The 20,257-nt window shown below is 54.5% G+C and overlaps 1 long non-coding RNA gene and 1 other non-coding gene across 2 annotated transcripts in view; one reads left to right on the top strand and one right to left on the bottom strand.

Moving 5' to 3' along the window:
- Positions 1–741: 741 nt before the first annotated feature.
- Positions 742–20,257, bottom strand: part of LOC122473312 — a 28,158-nt gene continuing 8,642 nt past the window's right edge. The window contains exon 2 of the long non-coding RNA XR_006294644.1: positions 742–1,272. This is a non-coding gene — a long non-coding RNA (uncharacterized LOC122473312). The remainder of the gene's footprint in view (positions 1,273–20,257) is intronic.
- TRNAR-UCG lies at positions 13,272–13,356 on the top strand. The gene has a single exon. It is a non-coding gene; the product is annotated as a tRNA-Arg (tRNA).

The following is a 20,257-nucleotide window of genomic DNA, read 5'->3' as shown; positions in this document are numbered from 1 at the left end:
TGGGGGGGCTCAGTAAGAGCCCGGGCTTGGAGAACACAGAGTCCCGGGTGCAAATCCTGCCTCTGTCAGTAAGAGAAGTCAAAGAACAGACCATCAAACATAACGGAGCCCAGACTTGCCGGGCTTGAAGAGTTTTCCGGAAAACTCTGGGAGAAATGACATCCCGGCGAAGATGAAAGCTGGGCCCCCTTTCAGGGCAACGACCTCCCACTTCAAGGTGACCTTGCTTCCTGTCTTGCCGCCCAGCCCCCGCCCCCCCCCCCAACTCTGCAGCCTTCAGGCTGGTCTCCTCCTGGACTCTCTCACGTCCGCGGTGTCTGTTTCCCACAAACGGCCCGGTCCGATGTCCCGGGAGCTCAGTTTCGGCCATTGGCGCATCTTCTGCGCCCTTCTCCCGTCCGGCCCTTCCCTTCCACGGATTCTCTTCCAGGACCTTCTCTGCCCTGCTTCCACCTGCCCGCCGCCCTTTCTGGGGCTCCACTGGCTCCGGGGGGCATCTGAGCCCCCAACCTCGTTACCCTGGGGTCCCTGCGACTTCTCACCCCTTTTGGTGTCTCCCCTTCCCCTTGGCCTTCCCCGCTGTCTTCTGCACCGCATCCACCCGCCCCCGCGAGCGCCTGTGAGTACCTTCCTCTCCCCTCCCCTCCCCACGCCCCCCTGCCTTGGGTCCTCTTCCCTGGCTGCAAACTGGGTTGTGAACGCCACGCCCCACTGCGAACAGGACGTACCGTACCGTAAAGCCAAGGTTCCCCGAGGGCCAGGTTGTGATCGTTTTATTTTTACAACGTCCTTGGAGGGACGGGAGTGTTTGGGCAGGGTGGGGTTGCGTGCTGGGCGGGAGGGGACAAAGATGGCAAACAGCAGTGGAGCGGAATATAGGTCAGTTGGCAAGCGGTGTCCCAGTGGTCCCGGGGAGAGGAGACCTGGTCCCCTGGGGCTGGCTCTGCAGAGGTGGCCGCAGTCCCGTCTCGGGAGGCTGCGAGGAGGGGACTTGGGATGGAGGCAGGAGAGAGAGATGCTCCAGCTGCTCTTCTGAGACCAGAGGCCGGGGTATGAGAGACGCGTCCGGCTTCTCCTCGGGGCCCGTGAGCACAGGAGCGCCTTCCCTGCACCTGCTCCTGCAGGGAGGATCCTGGAGCCGGTGCTGTCGCCTGGCAGGTGGACGAGGCAGGCTGATCGCACGCAGAATGCGGGGGACCCCGTCTCGTGCCCAGCTCTGCCGCTGTGCCCTTGGGCTAACTGCTCACCTTCTCTGGGCCTCGGCATCCCCACCTGCAAAATGGGCGAAACACCAGTCCCGGAGGGACCGAGGAGGTTGGTCAAATGGGGACAGAGCAGCGTTTTTAAAATACCCTCACGGCGCCGGATGCTTCTATCCCTTATCGCGTCTGACTTTCCAACCCAACTCTCTGTTTCACGAACGAAGAAATCGAGGCTTACATGTCACGAGGGTGAAATGAGATCTGGGGTGGGTGGGGGGGGTAGGGGGTGGGAAGAGCTCTGGGCTGCCTGTCGGCCGCCGCATCTGGGCCAGACTCGCGCTCACTCTCACACTTTCCAGCCCAGGACGGGGAACAGCCGCTGCGGGCGGCCTGGGGAAACAGCAGGAAGCAGTTCCGTTCGTTCAAGTGCCCTTCGGCGCCGGGCACCATGGTGGCGGCCAATGATGGATCGTGCGAGGTGAAAGAAGCATACCGAGCGTGACAAGAGAAGAAAACCAGGGGACCTAATTTAGATAAAGGCAGCAAGAAAGACACCTCCCTGAGCATAAGGTTTCTGCAGCAATCCGAAGGAGGCGTGGTGCTGCCCAGGCAAAGAGCGAGAGAAACGCACGTTCCAGGGAGCGCGGCGAGCAGGTGCAAAGGCCCTGGGGCGGGAGAGAGCACAGTGCGGTGAAACAACAGAAAGGAGGCCAAGGGGGGGCTGAAGAGAGAGACAGCTAAAGGCAGAGCCAGATTATTCAGGGTACCTGGCACACATGTGAACCCACTTAAAGGCTTTAAGCAAGGATGTGACGTGAATTGATCCTGTGTCCCCCAGAAAGTCCCTCTGGCTGCTGTGCGGAGAAGAGGCTGCCGAGGAAGGAGCCAGAGCAAACAGGAGAAGCCCCTACGAAGCGTCTAAGCAGGAGACGACAGCTTACATGACAGACCTTGACGGTTTGCTAAAAAGCTCTCTGACTCGCCCCTCAGAGAGCAGCATAGCTGTGCCCATTTGACAGATGAGAAAACTGAGACCTCAAGAGGTAGAAGTGGCTGGTACAACATGCCTCAGCTGGCCAGCGCCGGACTCGAGGCTGGGTAAGCCCAGGTGTTCCTGTTCCCGAGTCCGTGCCTCTTGCCTTTCGGTCTTGTGGTCCTAAGAGAGTCGACGATGTGGGTCAGCGGAGAGCTCAAAACTAAGCCACTGCGCCTTGGAAACATTCGCTCTCTGGGAAGCCTCCTCGTCGCCGTACTTTTCCTGCAATTCCCAAGTCCTGGTGCCCGGGTCTGTGGATGGGGGTGATGACCCACCCCTCCTTCCAGGGCGATCAGTTCAGGGAGTGTGGTTGTCAAACACTTAGGAGAATGTCTGGCCCCCAGTAGGTGCTCCATCAATGTCAGCGCCCCTTTCCTTAAAGAGGACAGAAGGGTCCAGCCTGTCTGACTTCAAGAGCCAGTGACATATGCCCACTGTCATGCCATTGACCGAGGGTGATGGATTTGACAATCGGCATAGGCTCTGAGTGCCGGCCGGAAGGCTGACTCGGTCCCCTGGGTGAGTCCCCACACTCGGCCATGAATTTATAAAGGAGGAGCCAGGCACACAGCTGCCCTCCGGCCGGGATGTCCCCACACAGTCCCCAGCAGCAAGCCACCCACGGCTGGATCTTGACTCCTTCTTCCAACCACGTGCCGGACTCCTGGGTTCAGCCAACAGGGAGGGGTCTCCTGGGCCCAAGAAATGTGCGAATGTGGGAGCAGGGAGCTCGTCCCCACCCACGGAGGACTTCCCTATCAGCACAGGATGAGTCCATGCTTTCATGGGGCCTCGTAACAGTCTAAAGGTGAGGGGCACATTCCCCTAGGGACAGAGAAAAAGGGTGCTCAGAGAGACAGGCTGACTGTGCCCGCTGGTGGGGACACCAAGCGGACAGGCTGAGTCAGGGACTCAGGGCCACCTGACTCGCCCTGTGCTCTCCCCCACAGCCTCGTCCACCTGTCCTTGTCCAGAGGCATATTCCTCCCGCAGCACAGAGCCAGGGTCAATGGCAGGCAAGTGGAAGGGGCCTGCATTCCTAGGTGACCAGAGAGAGCAGAGCCCCTTCCCTCCCCTTGCTGCCGAATGGCCTTTTATGTAAATGGGAAAGAAACACTGTGCTCAGCCACTGAGGTTGGGGTAGGGGTGGGGCAGGGGGGGGGATCATCTGTTTCTAGAATGACCCCAATGAATCCCAATGGTAACCGCAGTCATTGGAACATTGGAAGTATGTAGGAGATGGTCCCGGGAGCGGGGGGACCTGGGACGGACAGAGGAAGGCCACCTACAAGGGGGTCTGGGGAGGAGAAGCCGAGCCATAGAAGGAAAGGTCGAGAGTGTGGCGGCCTGAGAGCCAGGGGAAGCAAGGGGCCGGAGAAGGGGAGAGATGTGGCGAGGGGTCTGGTCCCACCAGAGCTCTGTGTCCACTATAGTCACAGAGGTAGCCGCTGACCTAGGAGCTGGTCACGTGACAGGTGAGCAAGTGAGGCGGGGGGGGCAGCGGAGGTGGGGGGGTCAGGCATCAGAGGCCCAGCTTGAGAGGCTGGCCGCACAGGGACAGAGACCTGAGGACGGTTGGGGTGCTTTTGTTAGGAAAACAGAGACCCGGGCCTGTTCATAGGCCAAGGAGGAAGAGCCAGTCGCGGAAAAGAGAGAAGGCGTTCGAGACACGGGGTTTTGTTTTTGTCACATCTGTGCCTTTCATCCCAGGCCGCCTCGAATCCTACTCAAAAACAGAGTATAAATAAATGATCAAATAATAAGACATTGTTCATTCCCTGCCAGCCGGTGACCTTGAAAGGGTCTTCAGCATAGTCTTTGTTCTGTCCTGGCTCGTGTCAGATTTGCTCTGTCGTGTGCAACAAGCACACACTTGGCTAGGCGGCTGCCGTGTCCCAGGCTCTGGGCCAGCCGGGGACACAGAGCCCAGCCTCTCCCTTCAAGGAGCTCACAGTCTGATGACGGAACGCACATGCAGATGAGCCCCAGTGAGACGGGGGCCCCACACGCTGAGAAACGCACACGAGGCACGGAAGTCACTCGGAGGAAGGAGGGGAGGAGTCTCTCAGGACTTTGGGGGGTGGGAGTATCGTGGAGGACCCCAGGGAAGAGGTAACTCCTAACCAGGGCTTTGAATGACACCCGGGAGTCCGCGGGGTGAAAAGAGACGCAGCACGTGCAAAGGCCCGGAGGTATGACAGCGCAGGGGCCTGGGAGGGCTTTAAGAATGATAGAGCTTAAAGGTGAGGACAAGATTAAGAGTGAGCCTAGAAGTGGGGACAGAGACCGGGTCAGCAACCTACCCCCCCACCCCCGGGTGATTTTGTCTCCTGGGGATTTGAACAATACCTAGTACAGTGGGAGTTTCAGGGAGAAAGTCGAGGCTCAGAGGGAAGCTATAAGGAAGGCATTCATAGAGTACACACTATGTGCCAGGCAGGGTACCAGAAGCCTGTCACACGTGGGTGAGCAACACAGGCAAAGAGCTTCGCCCCTGAAGAGCCAACATGTTGGTGTCAGGAGTGGGACAATAAACGGCAGAGCTAACTCTCCTTAAGTCAAGTGTAGAAGATGCCAGAAGGCGATCCGTTCTATGGAACAAACAAAGAAACAAAGTAGGACAGGGTGAGGGGCTCGGGAGTTTTGGGGGTGGGGTCTGGGTGATGCAATCTGAGTGTGGCTGGGGAGGAAGGAACCTGCCTGTTGAGCACGGACTCAAAGGAAGTGAGGGAGTGAGCTGTGCGTTTAGCCGGGATCAGAGGGAGCGGCCAGTGCAAAGGCCCTGAGGCAGGAGTGTGCCTGGTGCGCTGGGGGATGGCCAGGCGGCCAGTGTGGGCAGAGGAGAGCTGGGAGATACGAGGCCAGGTCAGGAAGGGCCCCGGAGGCTACCTTACACCTTTGATTTTTACCTGGGGTGAAATGGGGAGCCACCACCCAGGCTCAGGCAGAGAGGGGAGAAGGTCTGACTTCACGTCTTAAGAGGATCATTTCAGTCTTTGCAGTGGGAACGGATGGAGAGGGAGGAGGGAGAGCGGCAGGAGGGCCGATTAGGAAGCCAGCGGGATAAGCCGGGGGATTGCGGTTCAAACCAGGACAAAAGCAGAGAGAAATGATCGATGGCGAATATAGGATTTCCTCATGGGTTAGATACGGGGTAAAGGAGGGGGGAGAGGAGCCAACGATGATTCCAGGGCTCCGGGTCGGAGCGTGAGAGGAGCGGAGAACCCAGTAACCAAAGTGGAAGGAGCTACAGGAGAAGTAGAACCGGAGGATGGAGAAGACCAGGGGGCCGAGGGCCGTGGAGTTTGAGCTGTCCACCCACGTGCAGCTGCAGGGGTGAAGCTGGCCAGAGGCGTGAGTCTGGGGTTCGGGACAGGGGCCCGACGGGAGGTAGGAACCTGGGTGTCACCGATGCCTAGAGAGCGTTGGTGAGGACAGTGCCACTCGTCCCCAGGATGCGGGCTTGACCCCGGGGGAGGCGGTGACTTTCCCTCTAGAATCACAGGGCCAGGATGATTTTTACAAGGAGCAGGATCCAAACCACCTTACCAGGAGGAGCGTGTGCGTGTCTCCTGTGGGTCGAACTGCGGTCCCTGCGAGGATCAGATACGTCCGTGTCTGCCTGGAAGTATAAACCGGGAGAAAGCAGCCGCTGCCACCGCTGAAGGGACCACACCGAGTGGAACCCGAGGACTCCCCACGCGTGCCCAGCAACACTCCCCCGCCTCAACTGACTCATCCGTAAGATGGGCACATGCCTCTCCCCGCGGGTTCCGGGAAGAGTAACCCCGGCAACGTGCGTGGCTATTGCTTTCGTGAGTAGGGCGGTCCTCACTGTCACAAAGGGCCTGGCCCACTCCGGGTGCTCAGAACAGTAAGGATGGTCATTCTTAACAGCAACGGCTGAGGGTGACAACGGTGACGAGGAGGGTGGTGAGTCCGGGCTTTCCCTGCCGAGGCCCCAGTTCTGCAGACCCGCAGGACGAGACGGTCCGCCCCGGGCAGGGGCCCCCAGAACACGGTGCAGACGACCCCCCTCCCCCCATGCCCCTACCCCACTGACTTCGCCGGCCACCGGGCCATGACACGGTCAGCTCGCGCCAGCTGGGGCAAGCGGCCACCTGATGCGACATGAGCATCTGCCCCATAGGAACTGAACCAGAGCCTGTCAGCTGAGGCCGCGTGAGGATCCCCCACAGCCTGAGGCCCGGGAGGCCCAGGGGTGGCCACGCGCCCACCTGGACCCTGACTGTGACCCAGAGCCCAAGAAGAGAACGGGAGGAATAGTGGCAATGGTTACTTGTCAGGGGCCGGCCTGAGCGCTCCTCGTGGCCTAACTCCCTGCAACACAGACAACAGAGGGGTTACCATCAGGCAAGGAACAGGACCCCTGACATCCTGCTTAGGGTACCAGACAGGGCTGTTTGATGGGGAAGAGGTAACTGCTCCCTAAAGACATCGAGTGCTGTGACCAGAGAATGAGGAATCGATTCTGGGCGGCCACAGACAACCCACACCCGTCGCTTCGGTCTTGGAAGACAGGCGGACCCAGGTTCACGTTCGCTTCTGCCACGGGCTGTCCAGGCCACTTCTGACAAGCCAGCCTATGTGTGAGCCTCGAAACCCGCCGTGCCAGTGCCCCTGAAGCCCCCGGTGGTGCCTGGCGCCGTCCACAACCTCATGGAACCGGATGCCGTGAGGTCTGGGCCTTACCCATCCCGCCCTCCCGCTGAAGAGAGAGGGAGGGTTCACCATAGAGGACAAAGTCGCTACATTCTCCAGGACCATCTCAAAGGTCTGAATCTTGGAGTCCTGGGACTTCCCACGGCGCCAGGGGCAGGAACGCCAGCCTGGCGGACAGCATTTACGCGTGGGATGTGCAAGTCTGGGGACGAATGCAGAACGTGGCACCGGCTGCCCTTCCAGAAGATCTGGAATGCCCCGTACCACCCCTCCCCTGCCCTCTCCCGCAGTCACGGAGATTTCCAGCATGTGAGCAGACATCCAAGTAGAAATCCGGGGCTTGGGGCGCCTGGGTGGCTCAGTCGGTTGAGCATCCGACTTCGGCTCAGGTCACGACCTCGCGGTCTGTGAGATTGAGCCCCGCGTCAGGCTCCCTGCTGACGGCTCAGAGCCTGGAGCCTGTTTCAGATTCTGTGTCTCCCTCTCTCTCTCTGCTTCTCCCCCACTCATGTTCTGTCTCTCAAAAATGAATAAACGTTAAAAAATTTTTCAAAAAAAAAAAGTCTTTAAGAAACTCAGGGCTTAAGTCAATGTCCTGGCCCACTGCCAAGATCAGGGTCCCTAGGAGTCGGAGCTGTGGGCAGACCCCCACTTGCCCGTGAGCTGAGAAGGAGACGGAGTTTGAGTCTGAGCTACATCGACCGGCACCTCCTCCCGAGAGAGCCTGCCTTCAGGCACCGGCCTCACAGAGGGTGCCAGCAGCTACGGTGCGGGGGCCAGAAACACAGAAAAAAACCATGGGGCACACGCGCAGCAAACCCGCCATCGCGGACACAGGACTGTCTCCAGAGGGGACGGCGGGTCTGAGCCGCCCAGACGGGCACAGCCCGCCCGCAGGATGCAGTCACGTGAGGCCGCAACTTCCTCCCGGCCCCGACTTCCAGAAGAGGCACACACCCGAGCACACCTGCACGGGCGCACGCACGTAGGCCCGTGCATGAGAACGCACGCACGAGCACGCACGCACACAGCCCCAGACGGGGGAGCTCCGCGTTCCGTGGGAGAGCGACGTTTTAAAATGAACCGGGCTGGGTCTTAATAACGAAGGTGAGATTATTCTTTTTAATGAGCGACAGTGATGGGAGGGTTATGGAAGGGGCCTGGGGCATCGTCCCGAAGGAGCCAGCAAGAGAGGCGGAGCCCAACAGAGCACGGTGGGGGCGGTGATTAGAAAAAATAAAATACAGTGCCCCCTTTTCCGGGTTACCCCGAACGCCGAGGCCCTTCACGCAAACCGGCTTCGTTCATTGCCCTTGTTTTCCTGTTTCAGGCCGGGGAGTTTCCTTGCCCACAGAGGAAGTCTCCGTCCACTTGGGAAACTGACAGGTACCCCAAATATTGGGGGAGGGGGAGGCCCCACCCGCTCTCCTGTCAAAGAGTTCGTTTGCAGGGACGCCTGCGCGGCCCCGTCGGTGGGACGTCGGACTCTCGGTCTCAGCTCGGGCCCTGATCTTGCGGGTGGTGGGATCGAGCCCCACGTCGGGCTCTGCCCTGAGAGTGCAGAGTCTGCTTGGGATTCTCTCGCCCCTCCCCCGCTCAGGCGCGCGCTCTCTCTCTCTCTCTCAAAAATAAATTAAAAAAACAAAAAAAAAATGTTTTTATAAAGGGTCCCTTTGCAGAGAAGTTCACCAGGGTCAAAGAAAGTTCTAGAAGTAGTCAAGGTACACTAATACTCTCCTTCTTACACTGGAATGTTGCCCCCCCGCCCCCATCAGGCATTTCGACCTCCTCCCAGATGCAGGTGAGGGAGCTGGGGATTGGAGGCCCAGTTCTGCCATCTACCAGCTGTGTGACCCGGGACAAATCACGGCCCCTCTCTGATCCCTGAGTCCCCACCTGTACTGTGATTGTAGTGCCCACACACACTAGAGACCAGATCCGAGAGTGTAAAAATCAACTCGTTCGTGCGTTCAAGACCGGTGGCGGCAGGGACGCCTGGGTGGCTCAGCGGGTTAAGCGTCCGACTCCGGATCCGGTTATGATCTCACCGTTTGTGAGTTGGAGCCCGAGTCAGGCTCTGGGCTGACAGCTCGGAGCCTGGAGCCTGCTTCGGATTCTGGGTCTCCCTCTCTCTGCTCCTCCCCTTCCCTGCTCACTCGCGCTCTCTCTCTAAAAACAATTTAAAAATAAAAATAAGAGTTTTCAGGTGTTTTTCTTTGGTGAGCCCCTGTGATGTGCCTGGCTCCTACCTGCTGACTTTACACCCCCTACCTGGGGGAGCCCTGTGATCTCCAGTACCTGCCCCCTCCCGTACCCCCCTCCACTTCACCGATGGGGCTCGCCAGGCTTGCTCTGACTGCAGTGCTCCCTCGCCTCCCCATCAGGCTCCGACGCTAACCGAGGCCTCCGCTAACCTGACCTTCCTCTCCCGGGGAGAGACTCCGCTGGAAGGATGTGCCACTCAGGCATTTCCTCTATTACTGGAGGCCGTCTTCCCCATTCACTGATCCTCCTGCCCATGAATCAAAGCTTGTCTTTTTTTTTTTTTCTTTCTTTCTTTCTTTCTTTTTTTTTTGCCTCTGCTACCAGCCCTTGAGTTTCCGATTTCGCCATTAGCTCATTGAACGGTGGCAGCGTTCCCGAGCTTCATTCAGGAAGGCTCTATCTTCTGCAGGATACAGAGGGAGGGCTAGGAGGGAGAGCCCAGGGCACTGGGGCAGAGTCGGATTCGGACCTCTTCCCCGCCCCCCCCCAACCTCTCCTCCTAGGGCCGCCCCAGAGGCAGGGCCTTGGGCCCGCGTGTGACTCCCTCGGCCTACATGTTCTCATCTGTGAGTCCTGGGCCAGCGTCCCTGCTTCCCGGGCACTTTGTGATGTTATCAACTGTAAAATGCCAGAAATAAGAGAGGCACAAAGAGGAAGGGCTTTGTAGGCTGTGAAATGCTACCTCACCCCCACCCCGGGCCAGGCGTTGGTGCTTTTGAAACACCAGGGACCTGCGGGGCTGTACCTTTCACGATGTCAAGAGAATGCCCCCTCCCCCCCCCCCCCCACCGGAGTGTGGACAAGCCACTGGGCCCGGATCGGGAGCATGAGACAAAGGGGTAATACCACTATTCCCGCCTGGAGGCCAAAGGCACCAGGGGGTGTTTTCAGCTGGGATCTCCAGCTTTAAGGGTTAGAATTAAACGAGATAATAATGATGACCCTGAGTGCCATTGGCCTGCTAAGGTGCCTCATATGTTTTATCTCCTTCTGTCTGTGCAACAGCACTGCTCTGATCAAGATTCCTTCACCCCTCCATTGACAAGATGCGCAAACGGAGACCTGGCAGGGCGAGGGGACTTTGCCAAAGGTCACACAGCTAGGGCGGGGTGATCCCAGGACTCACAGTGGCCCTCTGGCCTGCCAGCTGGTGTGGCGAGCCTGGAGCACAGCACCCACAGCCCGGGGCGGGGCGGGGGGGGGCGGGGGGGAGGCAGGGCAGGGCAGGGCATGTGGCTTCTCTACGACTCCCACCGCCACCACGCTTAGCCACGTGCAGAGGCACTGAGCCGTACTAGACCCAGCCAGGTGCGTCTGAGGGCAGGTGACCCTCACGCCATCCTCAGGGTAAGCTGGGAGCCAAAGTAGGGTTCTCTCATCCGTAAATGGGGCCGTAGACTCCCCTGTCCTCCAGAGCGCCTTCCCAGGGAGTCACATGCCCCAGGACCGTGGGACTGCTCAACTGCAAGCCCGTGTCGTTTTTGCAAATACATTTATCAAGCACCTACTCTGTGTCCTCCTGTACCCGGGTAACCTCAGTTCAACCCAGTGAAAGAGAAACAGAAGCATCCCATATGGCAGAGAGGGAAGTTTCGGTTTTCAGGCGTACAGTCACTTGCCCTTTGTCTCACAACTGAGATCCAAACCCAGGCTCCAGGTGGGAGCTCTTTCCATGACAGTCCGCGGCCTCCCCGCCACGAAAGGGCACAGAGCGGGGAGAGCAAAGGCCACTTCTCCCTCCATGTGGCCAGGAAGGGGACAGCGGGAAGCATGCGGGTGCCAGGAAGTACCGTCAAGTATGAGAGAGGCTCCCTGCAGAGGCCAGGAGTCAAAAAGGGGCCCCCATCCCAGACCAGCACTGCAGGAGGCATCCTGGAGGGGGAAGAGAACCGGCAAGGCAAAGGAGGAGAGAAGAGGTCCCCGCACCATGCGCAAGGGGGGACAGTATATGGCTCAAAGGACATGAGTTTGGGAAAGCTGACTCTATTGCCCCTGGGGCTGGGCTGGAGACGAGGGACGGGGCGATAGCAGCCGGCAAGGTGGGGTCATGCCTGGAGCAGACAGTGGAGAGGAAGATGCACACAAGGGACATGTTAAGAAGAGTCTGCGGTCACAGGAGACTCAACACCCACAGTCGTCCCTCAAGGCGCACGAGGGTAGGCAAAGCTCCAGGTCCCACGGCCACGGAACCCGTTGAGTGCTCTCCAATTCTGGTTCCCAAACTTGATTTGCCGTCACATTGTCATTTTTGTTTAGACACCCTAGTTAACAGGGGGACTGATGTCCGTAGAATTTACAATGACGAAGCGAATTGTGGGAACGGACTGATCGAGCCGAGGAACTCCTGGCACACGGTAGGTACTTAACGAATGTTTACGGGATGGACCAGTGGACACAGCTGAAGCAGAGCCCACAGGCTGGCAAGGGTCAGGGCTCCGTGGGAGACTTCCTGCCACCACCCTCTCCTCCACTCCAGAACTTTTCCACCATGGGCATTTATTGACCTTACTATGTGCCAGGCACCTTATCATCACATGCTTTACTTACAATATCTTCTCATGTTCACACAACAAACCTATGAGTCACTGAGAAGGTAAGAAACCAGCCCACGGCCACTCAACAATAAAGTGGCCGAGCAGGAACTATGACCCAAATTTGACTAATTCTAGAACCCCTTTTTCTGAGCTGCTCGATCTTATTGATCGTCAAAAGTCCATGTCTAAGCATTCGCCCCTTTGGCTTAAACATCTGCTGTTCGAGATAAACATTTGAGGTCTGTGTCACGCTATCGTATCAGACATTTACACTGTAGTACGAATGTGTATTTGGAAGAGTATCTGATACTAACCCACACCCCGAGATTAATATCACCCCTCATATTGAAATTCACAGCAGTGTAATTGTCATTGAACACATTTACATGCCAAGCATTGTTGTAAGCACTTAAAAGTTATTATCCCTTTTACGGGTGCCTGGGTGGTTCCGTCGGTCAAGCGTCCAACTGGATTTCGGCTCAGGTCATGATCTCATGGTTCTTTGTGAGTCTGAGCCCCGCACTGGGCTCTGTGCTACATATGGAAAAACGGGGGTACCGGGAGATTCAGTAACTCAGATGTGTTCACATAGCTAGTCAATGAGAGAGCCGAAAATTTAAACCCAGGGAGTCTGGTTTCAGAGCCCTAGGAGCACAGAGGAGGGCGTGGGAATCTTGAAGAGTAAATTCCCAAAGCTCGTTCACCAAATAAACCCAGAGAGGTAAGTGACCACTAGCTTTCAGTGCAGAGTCAACAGAAGGTAGCACCTCCAGGCAAGAGTCTGAACACGGCAGGGGCACCCCAAGACTAAAGAGACATGAAGGAGGGGAGTTTTGCCCTTATTAGAGCCTCGGGGGCTCCGCCCAGAGAAGGGGTGCTGGCTCTGGAGAGTGGGTTCCATGGACAGGAGCTCAGGGCATATCAGTGTTAACAGTCGCTGAACATCGATGAAGTTAGCGGCCACCCCCAGGGAGGATGTCACAGGGTGGATCCTCCTCCAGCCCCCCCCCCCCAAGGAGGAGGGAGGGAACCAATGAGCCAGAGGGGACAGGAGAGCAAGAAAAGGAGAAGTCTGCGTACAAGGGATGGTGTGGAAGGAGACTCCATGCTCCGGACCATAGAATTCTTTTATTAAAAAAGCTTCACGAGCATCACTTTGTGGCCCCCTAAGTCTCTTTTAGTCTCCTTGCTGAGCCAACAGAGTGATTGAGGCATACAGGAGGGATGTGACTTGCTTGAGATGAAATAGTGAGGAGTTTTCTCAGTCAGTAGGAATCTAGATCTCTCTCGCAAGTCCTGGACAAAGCACGGTTTGAAGATGCCACTAGATGTGTGAATGTGAGAGCCAGAAAGGCTTTTTTCATTCCTGGGATCCACGTTCTGAGGTGGGGAAATGGAAACCCAGAAGGGCCAGTGACTTGGACAAAGTCACAGGGCAAGACCCGCCGGGTTACTCTCCCACTGAAACTCCCCGTGATCCCTACTTGTAGGAATCTAGCGTACAGCCGACTGCAGAAACCATTTGATGCATTAAGATGTTCATCTCAGGGAGCCTGAGTGGCTCAGTTGGTTAAGCGTCCGACTTCGGCTCGGGTCATGATCTCATGGTTCGTGGGTTCGAGCCCCACGTCGGGCTCCGTGCTGACGGCTCGGAGCCTGGAGCCTGCTTCAGATTCTGTGTCTCCCTCTCTCTCTGCCCCTCCCCTGCTCGTGCTCTGTCTCTCTCTGTCTCTCACGCGCGCAAAAATAAACATTTAAAAAAAGATGTCCATCTCAGCATTATTTATAATCATGAAAAATAGAAACATCTTTAACGCCAACAGTAGGGAAATCAATCACATATTTTCCCAACCGCACATACTCTAGATCTGAGGTCCATTAAACGTTTCTCTGCTTTTGGAAGATATGCCTTTGTAAACCTTCATGTCTTTGCACATGCACACCCCTCTGCCTTAAATTCCCTTCCCTCCACTGTCTGTCTATAAACTCTTGCCCACCCTTCACAACGGAGCACAAAATTACCCAGAAAGATGAACACTGCACCTTTACATGCCCAGCACCTAACTAGGGGCTGGTATTATAGAACTGCTCACCCAGTAATCTACGGAATGCAGGAAGGGCCCATCTGGTGAAGCAAGGACAAATATGTAGGTCTCTTGACCCCGTATCTAGAGCAGTTTATTTCTTTTAGCTTTTTTTTTTACCTAGCGCCTGAAACCAAAAGACACATGTCTAACGTCTAAGCTGTACAGTTTGGCATGAACTTTCACCAAATCGGTAGCCAATGTACCATCTTACCCGAGAAGCTTCCCTTACATCCTGGCCTTTGCTCCCTGTAGCCTTGCACATGGCCCCCGTGGCCCATGTGGTCCAGTCTACAAGGAGCTGAAATAGTCAAAGAATCTATCCAACCACCGAAACACTCACGATAATTCAAGCTCCCTAATTATGTTGCTCCGACACCACAAAGAGACACAAACTGCAGCCACATTTCTTTTTTTTTTAATTTTTTAAATCTTTGTTTATTTTTGAGAGAGAGAGAGAGAGCATGAGTGGGGGAGGAACAGAGAGAGAGGGAGACACAGAATCTGAAGCAGGCTCCAGGCTCCGAGCCGTCAGCACAGAGCCCGACACGGGGCTCGAACTCACGGACTGTGAGATCATGACCCGAGCTGAAGTCGGACGCCTAACCGACTGAGCCACCCAGGCACCCCTGTCAAATTTCTTAAAGTCCACTTTTCCATTCATTCCCAGCTCCTGTCTCATCTCCCCTACAGCTGCTTCTCCAGGGTTCCCTCCAACACCCCGAAAAATTCCCCCTGAACCTTCAGTGGAAGCCTTCTTGTCCATTCCCTTCCGCCCCTGTCCTCTTGATTCTGTATCCCCCTAACTGCCCCCTCCAAATAAACTAGTCAAGAATCAGCAAAAAAAAAAAAAAAAAAAGGTGGGGGGCACCTGGGTGGCTCAGTTGGTTAAGCATCAGACTCTTGATTTCAGCTCAGATCGTGATCCCACAGTTCGTGAATTTGAGCTCCGTCTTGGGCTCTGGGCTGTCAGTGCGGAGCCTGCTTGGGACTCTCTCTCTCTCTCTCTCTCTCTCTCTCTCAAGGACAATTGAAAATTGTTCTTTTCAATGGCATCCTGTTACCCCAAGAATAAGTTTTATTTTATAGCCTCTCCTTTTTGTCCATTTAATGGTCCATCCTTGGCCTCTTTTCTTCCAACTGGCAACATCACAGGTGATCCCACCATCTATACCCTGAACCTCGCTGGTCCACAGTTGACACTCTCCAGGCTCGAGTCAAAACAGCAGTGTGAAGGCTGCACGACAAACATCTGTGTATCGCCAGCCATTTTTTTTCAAGGGAAACATTGTGCTTGGACACATTTTACCTACAGAATCCATTGAACTGGACATTGTCAGATGCTTACTTAGAACAAACACAAACTAGCAAGGACCGTGTGAAATATTAAAGCACAAGTCTGATGCAAGCAGGAACCTCCACCTGCACCTTTGATAACTTGCCTCGTGGACGCTCCTCTGACGCTTGGACGGCTCAACCACAGGTCAGTTCAACTCATCAGAGGTCCGCCGTGCCTGGCCCCCAGCCTCTCACGCACCACTTTCTGTCTACACCGGCTTTCAGGATTCACTAACCACTTGCTTCCTATGCTTCCAGTTGATTTGGCGTTTTATAAGCAGCAGAGATCAATTGGAAAGTGAATTATCCCTGCTAGGGACTAATAATAAGATAATAACGTTATAACCACCTCAAAAAGCGTGTAGGAGATGGAGAAAATGGGGCAAGAGCGGAAAAATTGAATCGAGTTATTCAAAAAAAAAATGAAGGCAGGTGACCTTGCAAGAAGGCAAAGAGCAGTTAATTTGGCTTCGGAATTAAATTATTCCTCTGTTACAGATGAGTTTAGCACAGCAAGATGTAGGAAAATGTATTTAAATGATCCATTTGGCTTACATGGCCATCATCCCTCTCGGCCGGCCGTGCTCCAGCCCCACTCAGCCTCCTGTTTCTATCTCGGGGTCTTTGCACCTGTCAGTCCTCTGCTTGAACGTCTTTCCCAGACCTCCACACAGCCTCCCCATCTTCGCTCAGGTCTTAGTTCCTCAGAGGGTCCTTCTCTGGTCACACTTGCTGAACGAGGACCCTGCCCACCCCCACCCCCCAACCCCCGCAGCCTCGGTCCCTCCTCCCATGACGGGTCTTCTTTTTCTCTCTCTCTCACAATCCTATTTTTTTTTTAATCTTTCGTAGCCTTTCCTGCCATCCTGCCATACGAAATTTTTTCGTTGTATACAAATTATAGCATTTTGTATTGCAGATGACACATATCACTCTTTGTGTGTAGGTTCGTTGGAACAAATAGGCGTCAAAGCAGAAACAGTGCTTGACAACAGGACCCCGGGGCCAGACAGCGCTGCTCCTACCAGCTGTGATCCTGGGCAAGTTCCCGAATCTTGGAACTTGGGGGGACTTGTTTTTTTCAACTGGGATGACAATAGCCACTGGGCAGACCTTACTATGGACTGAACTGTGTCCCCAACCATCACCACCACCACCAAATCCGTGGGTTGAAGCCCTAACCCCCATATGTGACAGTATTTGGAGGTGACAGTATTTGGAGGGGCTCTCATGATGAGATCACTGCCCTTATACGAAGATGTCAGAGAGCTCACTTGCTCGCTCGCTCACTCGCTCTCTGCATGGGGAGGACACAGCACGAAGGTGGCCGTATGCAAGCCGGGAAGAAAGCTCCCACCGGGAACCAAGTCAGCTGGCACCTTAATCTTGGACTTCCCGGCCTCCAGTGCTTTGAGAAATAAATGTGTGCTGTGTAAGCGCCCCCGTCTATGGTATTCTGTCATAGGAGCCCCAGGTGACTAAGACAGGGCTTCTGTGAGGACTTGATGAATTCCTGGATGTTAAGGCAATTGGAATGATGCCTGAAACATAATAACCTCTGTATGCATTTTTAAAACTTTTTCATTATGGAATATTTCAAACATAGACAAAAGTAGAGAGAATCGTATAATAAATATTACCCTGTGAAATCATCACCAAGCTCCCATAATGATCAATTCAATCTTGTTTCACCTGTACTTCCATTCAGTTCTCCCACCCGCAGCTTATTTAAAAACAGATTCCAGACTTCATGTAATTGGATCTGTAAATATTTCAGTATGTGTCCCTAAAACACAGGGACCCTCTGTTTTCAATATAACCACAATATCGTCATCACACTGGAAAATAATGAAAATAATGAACACAGCATCGTCACACCCCAAGAATCAAACTTTTGCCTTGGCCTTGGCTACCACTATATCCCCAGACCTAGAATAAGTCTACTGGCATACAGTAGGTGTCTAATAAACAGAGGCGGGAAAAAAAAATCAATGCTTCTCTCTCTTTGCTTCCAGTGTCTCAAACAAAACAATGCACTGAGAGTTTCAGCATCTCGGTAGCTTTCTCTGGTTCGAGCCGTCTACTCTGCACACGTTTTCATGTTAACTTACTTTTGGCTTGAATATTGCTCTTTAATACCTTTTATAGACCTAGGGGTAGAGGGATGGGGCCAACTGGGGAAGGAGAAGAGCCTCAAAACATTCAACAAATATCTTCTGTTCCCCAATTGAATGCTTGACCCCAGGTAAGTCACTGGGATCCAGTGGTGACCAACACGCCATTGAATAGAATAATTCAAAGTTCACATAGAAGAAGGGAGACCTAATCACAACCAGATCCTACAAAAGAGAAAACATCGGGGAGAAATGTGGCTTTACTAGAGGTGAGACCATATTAAGGCCCCTGTTACCAAATTCAGGTGATGCCGGCAGGGAAGTGAGGCACAGATCAGCGGAACAGCCCAAGAGAGCAGGACTAGGTCAACATATTCGCAGGAATCCAATATGGCGCAGAGATGGTATTTCAGTTCAGTTGGAAAATGAAGAACTGTTCAATTAATGAAACTTGAAAAGCTCTCTTTTGCAAAAAAGTTGAAACCTCATCTGACATCACATACATGAATAGCCGCTGGATGGATTGAAGAGTTAACATCCAAAAATACACTACAACAATAAATATCTTGGGAGAAAATGTGGAAGATGACAGGGTCAGTCTCAGTGCATAAGAAAACAAGACAGTTGTACATAAAAAGACATCCCCCCCCAACATTACTTGGTAGCCACAGAGCCCCCTCACAAAGTCAATATGAAAATAAGGAATGCAAGTCTAAAACCACTTGCCATTTTGCAATGTATACAAATACCGGATCGAAAAATAATACTAGCACCTATGGCTGGAGTGGATGCGGGGAAAGAGACTCGTGAAGTTGTTGGAGGAAAGGCGACAAGTTACAGCACTGTTGGAAAGCGATCTGGCAACATCGGCCTGAAATAAAAAATACAGATACCCTTCCGCTGAGCAATCCTGCCCCTGGGGATCTAGTCCATCAAAATAAAAGCACCGGGTGAGCGGATGTATGTAGAAGGGTGTGTGCTTCAGGACCGCTTACAGGCTCAGGGTGCGGGGAGAGGACAGGAAATAAGGAGAATGCCTGCCAGTAAAAGACTGGATGAAGAAATGATCGCGATTCCTCACTGTGAAATACAACAGTACCATGAAAAGAATGAATTAGGGCTGTTGCAGCCGACGCAGACAGAGCCTCACGGGGGTTGTTGTTTGGCTGATAGAGCAAGATGCGGAAGGGGTGCCTCCTATGGCCCCACTTTGCGACAAGGTGGCCAAGCCCCACAAGTGCGCGTGCACAGGACTAGACGAAGGCATGTGTTTGTGTGTGAACATTAGCCGCAGGTGTATTCTGTTCACGGTTGTGTGAACATGTAGAAACACATAGGTTGTTGGGGCGCCTGGGTGGCTCAGTCGGTTGGGCATCCGACTCCCCATCTTGAGTCAGGTCGTGATCTCACGGTTCGTGAGATCGAGCCCCACATCGGGCTGGGCACTGACAGCTCGGAGCCTGCTTGGCATTCTGTCTCTCCCTCTCTGCCTGCCCCTCCCCGACTAGTGCACGCTCTGAATGAAGGAAGGAAGGAAGGAATACACATTAAAAAAGAAAAGAAAGGAAATACACAGGTTTTTGATACAGGGGTGAACGGGATGGGAGAGAGGAATGTGTAAGGACGAGGGAGACGAGCAAAAGAAAAAAGGAAAGACCAAGAAGGAGCTGGCGGGTATGTCCTTGTCCCAGTTATGCCCTTCCCCAGATTATCTCCACGGGGATGCAGGTGGACACATGAAAGCAGATAGGGGAGAACGGGTAGCACCAAAGAGCCTGGCTTGTCCAGAGAAAGAACGGGAGCGGGGCCAGAGCTCAGTGTAGACGTGGGGATCGGGGGTGACGGAGGGAATAAGACGGACGAGATTGGAGGAGACGGGGTCCGGCCTTCCAGTGTGCAGACTTCACCGAAGTTTCTAACCAGGGAGATGCTACTATCTCCACACGTTTCCCAAGCACCGTCTGTGTAGCATGCGGTCCTAGGTGTGCGATCTAAATTAACTCATACTATACTGTACTGGGGGAGTCATGTTATTTTTCCCATTTCCAAGCTAAAGACATTGAGGCTGTGAGTGAGGAAGCACCTTCCCCAAGGTCCCTGGGATTCAACCCAGTCTTCTAGCTCCAGACTCCGGGTTCTTTCCACTGCCCCATTCAGTGTGGCCTCCACAGCTGAGTGGAGGCAGGGGCAGGCCTAGGTGACAGGCCAGAAAGAAGGCGTTCCCATCACTGACACAGGGCAGGGGAGGGACAGTCGACCCGCAGGACCTCTCCCCACTCTGGGGCCCTCATTACTACGGGCAGAAACTACAGACAGGCAGAGCGCCGTGTGCAAACCATGGTGAATCTGCCCATTTGCTGGCACTTTGGCCTGACACGTTCACATCCCTGAGCCTCAGTGTCCCCAAGGTTCCCACGATATTAGAGGACAAAGAGGCGGGCACACAACAGGCAATCGGCAAATAGGAGGCTCTACCGCATGAGAGCCTGAGGGCTGGAATCTTGCTTCTATCACTTATTGGCTGAGTCACCTTGGGCAAGCGGCTTGACCTCTCTGTGCCCCGGATTCCCCATCTGTAAAATGAGAACCATAACCGAACTTCTCTGGAGGCCTTGCTGTGAGGATCACGCGAGTTCACACGATGGGAAGCCCCACCCGGCACACAGGCCACACTCAACAAAGGTGGGGGCTGGGTGGTCAACAGGACTCCCCCGCCATGGAAAAACATATGCTATTATCACTCCTGCCCCTCTCCTCTCTCCTCCCACCCACCCCCACCCCGTTTATCAACAAACACATATGGAGAGCCTGTTTCATGCCAAACTCTGTGCACAATGCAAAGGACACAGTGGTGGGCACGAGGGACAAGGATCCAGCCTCTCGGGACTCAGGACTTCTCAGGAAAAGACTAGAAACAGCGTTTGCAGCACAAGGACGTGAGGCGCCAGGGTAGGTGGCTCAGAAGAGCCTGGCCAGGACACTGAGCCTAGCCTGGTCTGGG

This window comes from Prionailurus bengalensis, chromosome B4 (assembly GCF_016509475.1).
Source record: "Prionailurus bengalensis isolate Pbe53 chromosome B4, Fcat_Pben_1.1_paternal_pri, whole genome shotgun sequence".
In the NCBI taxonomy this organism is placed as follows: Eukaryota; Metazoa; Chordata; class Mammalia; order Carnivora; family Felidae; genus Prionailurus; species Prionailurus bengalensis.
The sequence above is the reverse complement of the archived record's forward strand: the minus strand, read 5'-3'. Positions and strand labels throughout refer to the sequence as shown.